At 37.1% G+C, this 10,000-nt stretch overlaps 1 protein-coding gene across 2 annotated transcripts in view; it reads right to left on the bottom strand.

Moving 5' to 3' along the window:
- The window catches only part of LOC136828417 (nephrin-like), a 1,390,497-nt gene that overhangs the window by 545,329 nt on the left and 835,168 nt on the right, over window positions 1–10,000 (bottom strand). For both annotated transcript variants that reach the window (XM_067086456.1, XM_067086455.1), the window contains one exon: window positions 9,139–9,158. The gene's annotated coding sequence lies outside the window, so the exon portion shown is untranslated. The remainder of the gene's footprint in view (window positions 1–9,138; window positions 9,159–10,000) is intronic.

Here is a 10,000-nt window from a genome sequence, read left to right as displayed (position 1 = left end):
CCCTCCCCAACTGCCTTCATCTACCTGCTTCTTAAGAGGGGAAAGGGAAGGGGGAGGTAGGGGGAAGGGTAAGACGCCACAGCTCTCATCCCTCCTTATTTACCTAGGCCTCACCTTCCATTCCATCATCCCAGGAATGGCGTCAGGGAGAATGCAATAAGGAAAAATGCCAGGCGATTGGGGTTGGGAAGGAGGGAGACCCTAGTAGTCGGGTAACCAGCGTATGTAATTTTTCACTTTCACTTCAAGTTGATGCAGAAGTTTATCTTTTGGTACCGATTTGAAGTTTAGAATCTATAGAGCAATTTTAGTCCGAGTGTTAAGCATAGAGACCCCAAATAAGGTTTCTGGTGGGGAGCAAAAATAACCCCCCCTTCCCCCGGCAAATGTAAGATATGAAAAAAAAAATGGTAACCTTTGATCCATTTGAACATATAAGGCATCAATGAATACGGAATCACAAGGAGCATCTTGTATTTTATTAGTTTCAAATATTAAAATTATATTTTCTCAGATACCGGCACATTTACATACAAAAAAACTGGACCACAGGTCCGGTAGCTCACAGCTGTATATTTCGTATAATAAGAAAATTAATGACACTTCTGATAGAATGGTCGTGATTTAGGCATATGAGACATCAGTGGATTCAGGGTCATAAGGGCAACTAGTAGCTTATTATTTTTTAACATTAGGAAGCTATTATCTTAGATGCAGGAACATATATGCAAAACACCGGACCAAAGTTCAGGTCCGGTAGCTCATAGGAGCACATTTAATAAAATATGACAATTGTTATAACTGCTGATTGAAAGATCAGATTTAAACACATGAGACATTAATGGATTTAGAATCACAAGGGGCAACTTGCTGATTATTTGTTTGGAACATTAAAATGACACTGTCAGATACAGGCACATTTGTAAAAAAAAAAAAAAAAAAAAAAAAAAAAAAAAAAAAAAAAAAAAAAAAAAGACCAAGGTCCGGTAGATTAGAGGCACATTGGCAATCAGGAGTGTTTACTTGGATATCAGGCATAAATTTAATACATTCACAGAGTAATGAAAAATTGACAATTATATTCTAAACAGATGAGGGACCAGTCCACAGAATATCAGTCTAATTTAAATGTAGGACTATAGGAATCTGAGATATTTTGAGCCATACATGGGCTGCTCCACAGAATTTCCGTATTTAGTGTCAGAGCAATCCAGTTATAACTGTAAGGAGAGTAATAAAAGAAACTGCCAACAACACTAATGGCAAAGAAAAGATGATAAAAAAAGTCATCAGATTTTAGCTAAGAACAATCCCATATCAATATGATTTCGTGCGAAAATGGCTTACTGAACAAAAAAAAAAAAAACAAAAAAGAGATCAATTCAGATGTTACATTCAAAGTTTTGAACCTGCAAGAGTTGATCAAGTGTGTGCTTTTCTATCAAACCGAAGCTATTTCTTGCACTTGCTCTGAAAAGACGGGTGCACTTGAATTTGGCCTTCATTCATTTGCAATGAGAGTATTGGTTTGTGCAAGAGCACTTAACATCCAGAAGGAAAACATCCTTTGCAAGGGTCAAAAGGGTCCGCACTGTAAGCAGCATACCGTTCTCTTCTTTCCACCCATGGCTTGCGGACAGGTATCATGGACAAATGGGCTGTTGTCCATATACTTGTTTGGTAGACACTTCTCATGATACGTAGATTCAGAGCGTCGCAAGTAGGGGAATTCTCTCTACATCTCTGGTTTTATGAGAAAACAACTTCATTCGGAGGCGATCAACGTCACTTTCCTCTTTTGACTCACTGGAGGAGAGCCTACAGACAAAGTTTGCCGCCACTTCTTTCAGTCGTTTTGATGCTTCAAATGGACTGTCATGAATTACTGCAAACTCTTCCATAATGAAGGGTAATTCTTGCATCAACTTGAAACATTATCGCTTTCCCTTGAATTTAAAGGAAGATGTGCTGTCTGATCCAGCGAATGCATGGAAGAAAGCGAGAGCTTTACAACCAGTTGGACCCAGATTTGTGGCTATGCATTGAGGGAAACTATTTTGATTGCCTTTCCTGATCTGAAAGAAATCCAAATTGATGCAGACGGATTATGCGTCTGAATATGGTGGAAATTGCTGAAAAGGATTACTACAACATCTGTCTCCTGTGTGCATCATTCCAACTGAAGATGTTTTAAGGGCATGCAGAAGATGTACTAGGATACGTGTCTGCTTCCTCGTGGTTACACTGTTGCACTTGTGAAATGCTTCTAACATGACTGACTTCACTACCTGCAGTGATGTAGACATCTTTCTCAGCTGGGAACTGTTCTTCTGTGATCTATCTGGACAGATATGAAAACAGTTCTTTCTGATTTTCGGTGTTTGCCAGAAATTTTGGCCAGTTACCTAGGACTTTTGTACAACCGGATACTCGTTGACGAGTACCAGTTCCTCGTTTTCCCCTTGTAGCTCCTTTAATTGTCAGTGGATGGCATTGGTCCCATGCACTGCCTACCATGTTTGATCGCTTCAGATCATGGTGAACTCTTGGACAGAAAACCTTTTCGAAATAGACATCAAAGGTTTTGCCATGTACAGCTGTACCAGGGAGGGAGCGGATCAATGTTCCACCATCACTGATGATGAAGTCATAAGCATCTGATACAACTAGCTTCTCACGGACAGATGTTGCTTCCATGATATTGACTAACAGGTGTGACTTAGTGCAAGAGTTGAGGGACCCATCACACGACAACGCAGGTGGGTATGGAGAAGATTCACGACGAAAGAACTCTTCCAAATTCCCACCACAGCTGTTCAAAACAAGGCAAGTTTGCCCAAATAGCTCTGCACGACGTCTGAAGTGTTGCACTTCTAACTTATTAGCGGTCTTTCTTGATGATTTTTTTCTCAAGGTAAAACATCAAGCTATTCCGATTGATTGGTGCTGCCAGAGGCGTTTTGTTTGAGTGAAGCACATGATCCTGAAAGTTATCATACTGTTCTTGTCCTAACGCTTCGATGTTGCTGACTGACAATGCAGCAGCTGCAGACTCATAAACTTTGTTGTCTAATGTTACCAGATCCTCACTGGCCTCTTCAAGTACAAGACTGATTTCCGGAGCAGTCACAATCCAGCGTTCCAGCATTGCAGGGTTCTCAGTCAGACCAATCACACCACCTACTCCCTTCACCCTCTTGTTTGCTTGCTCATGTGCTTGATGTATAGGTAGTGATGAAAAACGCCGATTGCTTCGAGTGATTTCCCAGTGTCCTTTCTCAAACTCTTTTTTGATGCTGTCAGGAAGGGTTTCCAAGTCTCGTATGAAAATTGGCACCCATCTTGCATAGCTCTGGTGATCAAGTGCAAAGAACAGAGGTACGAGTTTCCGGAGAGAGAAAAAGACAGTTAATAATCAAAGCAATGCCAGCTTTCTGAGAGATACAAAACTTAAATTTGACATAAAAAATAAGAAAAAAATGGCGGCAATTTTGGATTTGTACATATCACAATTCATGAATAATAAATTTTTGCATTTCTGTTACTTCTTAACAAGTTATTAAAAAATATTTCTATACAATTGTGCTTTAACCCACTTTGGGAACAATAATGATCTGTGAAAAAAAAAATTAATATAATTCAGAATGTACATTTTAGATCGGAGCCCACAGAAATTACAATAATGGTCTGCTGGCCTGACACTCGGACTAAAATTATTCTAAACACTCATAACATCAAGCTCAAACACAAAAACAAACTTTTGCATCAACTTGAACTGACTGGGTACCATGGCACCCCACTACAGGGAATTCTTTTCAAATATTTCCAGTCACTGGAATTCTGTAGCGGTTACTCTCAAGAAGGGGAAGGCTGGGGGAAGGGGGGCGGTGAGAGGGCGTTCCAGGGATGGGGTTTTATCTCCCTTACGGCTCACCAGAGGCTGATTTTAATGTGAGTCAAAAGAATTCCAGTAAGATGAATACTAATCCCTGGAACGACAACATATTTCGTTGTACTTTCCTTTTCGCTTTATTTTTTCTTTATCCGTGCCTTTTTTTTTTTCACCAAGGGGAGACTCAAACAGACGTCCTGTTCACACTACCGACTTGGACACGGAAGACTTATTTCTTATTCTACTATGTTCACAAGTTGGCAGTACTTGCATCATCAAACGGCCGTGGTTAATATGCGTATAATTTATTTATTTATCCTAATACGACATATCTCCAATTCGTCAACAATTCACAAAATGAAGGCACAATATCAGTCTTTTGCAATGTTCAAAGCATCAAAAACTTAGCGTATAAAAATACACAAGAATTTATTACTGTAACATATTTCTATATTAGTATAGTAAAAGATATTCTGTTAACCGAAAATTTTGCAGTTAGAATAAAAGAAATCAAATGAAATCTCAACAGTATGAACGACAATAACATATGCGCAGTCATGTTTAGAATCAACCCGTAAGGAATAAAACTTAGAAAAAAACAAAGAAGCAAATTCCAGAATTACAGACACACCCATTTCGAGCAGGAAAACATCAACATTCATTCTCAGACCTAAAATGTATGGTATTCCAATACGGGGAGAAGAAAAGGAAAATCTATGGACGCTTTTACCGGAGAGACAGGTTAATGGCTGGATTCGTAACGGGGAAATAGAAAACTTGGCAATATTAAGTTCGGCTCTCTCTCTCTCTCTCTCTCTCTCTCTCTCTCTCTCTCTCGGCCTTACTATATTTCTGTCTTTGAAGTGATGCAATTTTTTTCCTCACACTCTTTATAAATGGCGGAAGATTTGAAATTTCATCAAGAGTTCGTTCTCAGTCAAATCAGTTGACCCAAATGCACAAATCACCCCCTTCTCTCTCTCTCTCTCTCTCTCTCTCTCTCTCTCTCTCTCTCTCTCTCTCTATATATATATATATATATATATATATATATATATATATATATATATATATAATATATATATATATATATACAAACATCTCCCCCCCACACACACACACACGCAAGCTTCGACTAAATACCTGTACCAAGAACTCGTTATCAACAATATAGGAAAACAAAAGCCTCTAAACATAGCATGAACAAAATTAACCACCAGTAAGTTAAAAGGATTATTGAATAAATAACCAGCTAACGTTTGCTTTTTATCATCTGAAAAGCAGCGTTCAGTTGGAATATTATTTTTACTTAAAATAATACGTTTGCTTCGAAATGCACCTCTTCGTTTTATGTATCTGTTATTCTTAGCCGAAATTACGGACTTGAACCTCAGAAGGTGAGATATTCAAGCCAGGTATTCTCACCTTCAATTACCAAAGTGCTTTCGGCAAAAACAAAAATGATAATACACAGTGGAAAAATCTTGCAATGGAGAAAGTTAGAACTATCGTTGGTTTTCCTCCCACTCCATTAATGAAATGGAATTCTGGCAAATAAATGAGAACACTTACCCAAGAAGAAAGAAATAAAGTGGTTGCACATAAATCATACTTTGCTCCTAACATCACAAAATTGATGGTCGAAGTAAATGATACAAGCTCCTACGAAAACGATTTATCATTTACACCACGAAATATCGTAGTAATTCCAGTGTTGCAAAAACGCAACGCAAGACTGAGAGAGCAAATGAGAGACTTAAGAAAACATAGGAACGTTTTCATAAGTCTTTCGTATAAATAAAAAAAAGCGTGCATTACTCTGATCCAACTATAGAGGGAAAGTCAGCAGAATTAGAAAACGTCCCCCGAATGCGCTATTTACGATGGACTATTTGTGCGGCATTAAGCGAAAAGTTAAGAGGGTTTTAAACGGAGTAACTCGGAAAGGATTATTGGACTAAAGCTTAATATCTCCTTGCGACTTGCTTGTCCCTCTTGGGTGGAGCGCAACTCATTTTACATTACTGTCGATTAGTATTTTACTATTACATAGCAGTTCTGTAGTTGTACATCAACTTCTGTCAGTTTACATATTGTTATCTTACAATTTTTATCATTTTAAATTTTACAGACATTTGAAATTTTATGTGTCACTTTATGTTTAATTACCCTTTTTATATTATCTGAAAACTACCTTATTAACTGCGTTTCTCTTCGCAGTCATAATATGTAATTAGATATGTAAAATAACAAACAATAAAATAAAATAAGATAAATAATGGCATTAAAACAGCAAAGTAAAATTGCTAAAATTGCATTATATATATATATATATATATATATATATATATATATATATATATATATATATATATATATATATATATATATATATAATATTATAAATTTCTAACTCACCCAGGGACCGAACTCCGGTTTTTCGAGTAACAGACCAGGGCATTTGCAATTCGGGCACAAAGGTCATAAAAGGATTGGAACCTAAGTACTGGGTACCTAAGGATTTTCCCGGGCAGACTGCTAGGGCCTACCATCCCAGAGGATTTTACCCAACTCCCCGACCCATCAGCGTTCGAATTGCTAACATGTCATTCGACTCACCCATTTCACTGTGAGATGTGATGCAAATGAACGCATGGAAAAGTGTTTAACGGAAATAAATTTCTGACTCACCACGGGACCGAACCCCGGTCGTTTCGAGTGACAGTCCAGGGAATTAGCAATTCGGACACAGTGCCCAGGACTCTCACTCGAAAGACCGAGGTTCGGTCCCGTGGTGAGTCAGAATTTATTTCTATGAAACACGTTTCCATGTGTTCATTTCCACCATATATACACACACACACACATATATATATATATATATATATATATATATATATATATATATATATATATATATATATATATATATATATATATATATATATATATATATATATATATATATATATATATATATATATTTGAATCTCCCTCCCTCCCTCCCCCCTAAGCAACGGCTTCTCACCCTCTGACCACCTCACCCCTACCTCGCCCTATTTTTATGGCCTGTCAACTTTGAGAGAGGGAGAGATCTTTGTATCTGAATTTAGTTGTGTACCTAGTTGTTAAGTCTCGGTCCTGCTGCCATTTTTGGTGTGATATGTCGAAGAGGAATCTCTCTCCCTCTCTCTCTCTCTCTCTCTCTCTCTCTCTCTCTCTCTCTCTCTCTCTATATATATATATATATATATATATGAGAGAGAGAGAGAGAGAGAGAGAGAGAGAGAGAGAGAGAGAGAGAGAGAGAGAGAGAGAGAGAAATCTCTCTTCGACATATCACACCAGAAATGGCAGCAGGACCGAGCCTTAACAACTAGGTACACAACTAAATTCAGATAACAAAGATCTGCCTAGCTCTCTCTCTCTCTCAAAGTTGACAGGCCATAAAAATAGGGCGAGGTAGGGGTGGGGTGGGGGGGGGAGGTGGTCAGAGGGTGAGAAGCGGTTGCTTAGTGGGGGGGAGGGAGGGGAGGGAGGGGAGGGAGGGAGGGCGATTCAATTACTTCTATTGCCTCGTACACACGGAGGCGAAGGTAGCAATTTGCAATTGTAAAGGCAACAACACAATTTTCGGCTGTCTATGGTCGACAGAAAGATGGAGTTGGCGAAAGCTCTCGACATTTCTCTCGGCTGGACGTTCACATACAGCTCAAATTCTGACTAATAGGATGACCTTCATAATGAATGTTTGTTTTCCTATTGTGAATGAGATTTGCCAGATTTTTGTACATTTTTGTTTTGGCGTATGGGGATTACCATGTAGTACGTAATCATTTGCCTAGAAAAACCAGCATTTTGAACAACATGGTATACAGTATGAGTACAGATTTTACAGACAAACATTAAAGTGTTTCACTAACCTTGGCCCAGTGTTCGACTCTCCAAGCGGCCAATGAAGAATTAGAGGAATTTATTTCTGGTGATAGAAATTCATTTCTCGTCATAATGTGGTTCGGATTCCACAATAAGCTGTAGGTCCCGTTGCCAGGTAACCAGTTGGTTCTTAGCCACGTAAAATAAATCTAATCCTTCGGGCCAGCCCTAGGAGAGCTGTTAATCAGCTCAGTGGTCTGGTTAAACTAGGATATACTTTTTGTACTGTAAAATTCAACGACACCCATTACACATATATATACATATATATATATATATATATATATATATATATATATATATATATATATATATATATATATATATATATATATATATATATATATACAAGAAATATCATCATTCATTTCCTGAATCATGTATGAAAAACCTCTAGAGGAAAGTTCTCAAAAATTCGTCCATTTCGTTTAGCCATACTTATGGACCACTAGAAATATCTCCTCAGAAAACACGGCGCCCGCCAACATACCTCAGTCTTAAATCTGCTCTCTTTCAACTTGGTTACTAGGAATTTTCCATTCCAGCACCTAATGCTACCAGTTAGCCGGCACGTGAGTTGATCTCTTTATACTTCTCACATTTATACCCCTCAAATTTATACGTTCTTTCACCAACTTACTGGCTTTGATCTCTCTCCTTATGACCAACCCAACTCAAAACATTCTGGTCCACTTCTTTTAACTGCGCTTTTCTTTTTTACATCTTCGTCATAGTTTTTGCATAATCACTTTCAAGGCTTATGCCTCCATATGCAATACGTACAGAATGTTCCTCAATTACTGCCACAATTCAGTCTTTCATCTGCATATTCTTACCTCAACCTGTTGTAGAATTCCTATCCTAATTTCAGCTTCGCTTAAGTGATTCATCTCTCCTCTCCTTTTATCTTCTGTTATATTTACTCATATCTACCGAACGCCAGACTTCCATTCTTTGACCATCCGTCTGAACAAATAATTTTCCATTCTTGTCTTTCACGTAGCCTGATAACATTTCTCTAGTTGCCATAAAGTTTTATACTTCCGTTATCAGCGATATAAATACCAAAAACAACAGCAGCAACATACTTCAAAGCGCGAGGAAAAAGGAGATTATTGAGAAAATGCACGCGTATACGCATTACAAACATGAAAAAATGAATGAGTAAATGAACTTCCTTTAGTATAAAGGGGGCAACGGTGATCTAAAAAATTTCCACATAAGTATTTTATGCTATTTGATACATTTTCATAAATCACTGAATAAGAAAAACATGAATTAAATAAAAAAAAAAATACATAAAAACTTACCTTCAAGGACCTTTCGTTTTCTGAAAGTAAAGGAAAAAAAATATTATTAAGTTAACCATATGAATCTGAAACTATTTAAGGAAAAAACATTCGTTGATCTCTTGTGACCATATGTATTCATGAAAGGATTAACAGTAAGGAAGGCGACTAAAATTAAATATTTGAAACATTCTTTTTTTACGGCTCACTTATCAGAGACCAATGATAATGTTTACTAAGATGGGGCGTACCACACTTTGTTGTCTGATATTGTTAATAACGACGAAAACTGTATAAGGGTAAAAAAGAAACTTCATGAAGTTTGATGTAACAGGTTAATGAAAATCAGGAAAAAATCTTAAAAATGGAAGACTGAATTCTATAAAAGCAGGACTATATTTCTTTCACAAAATGGATCAAATTAAAAAAGGTCGAAAAATATTTTATTAGCAATAAAAAGATAACAATATACAAAACGTAATACATTACTCTTCCTTAGACGAAAGACAAATTTATTAAAATCAGAAAATTATTCATAAATAAAAGCACAAACTTAAAAATTTCAGGGAATTTTTTTGCAAACTTAAAGCAATTAAAAGACACTAAAAAAGATATTGAAGTATGGAAAATAAATAAAAAAAAAAACTGGAAACTTGAAACTATAGCTCTTCATTCATGCATGAGCGTTGACTGACTGACTGCAAGTTATCTGACTTCACTCTACGCGTGAGGAAAAGGAAAGAAGTCCCAAAAATTGAAAAAGGGGATAAAGTATTGGTAAAGAACTTGTACTGGCTGTGATAATTATTTAAAGGAAAGGCACGGCAAGTCTCTAACGAACAGGAAAAAGGGAAGGAATAAAAACGTAGAAAAAAATGAATGG

Source organism: Macrobrachium rosenbergii, chromosome 42 (assembly GCF_040412425.1).
Source record: "Macrobrachium rosenbergii isolate ZJJX-2024 chromosome 42, ASM4041242v1, whole genome shotgun sequence".
NCBI classification, from domain to species: domain Eukaryota; kingdom Metazoa; phylum Arthropoda; class Malacostraca; order Decapoda; family Palaemonidae; genus Macrobrachium; species Macrobrachium rosenbergii.
This window is presented reverse-complemented; position numbering and strand designations above follow the sequence as displayed.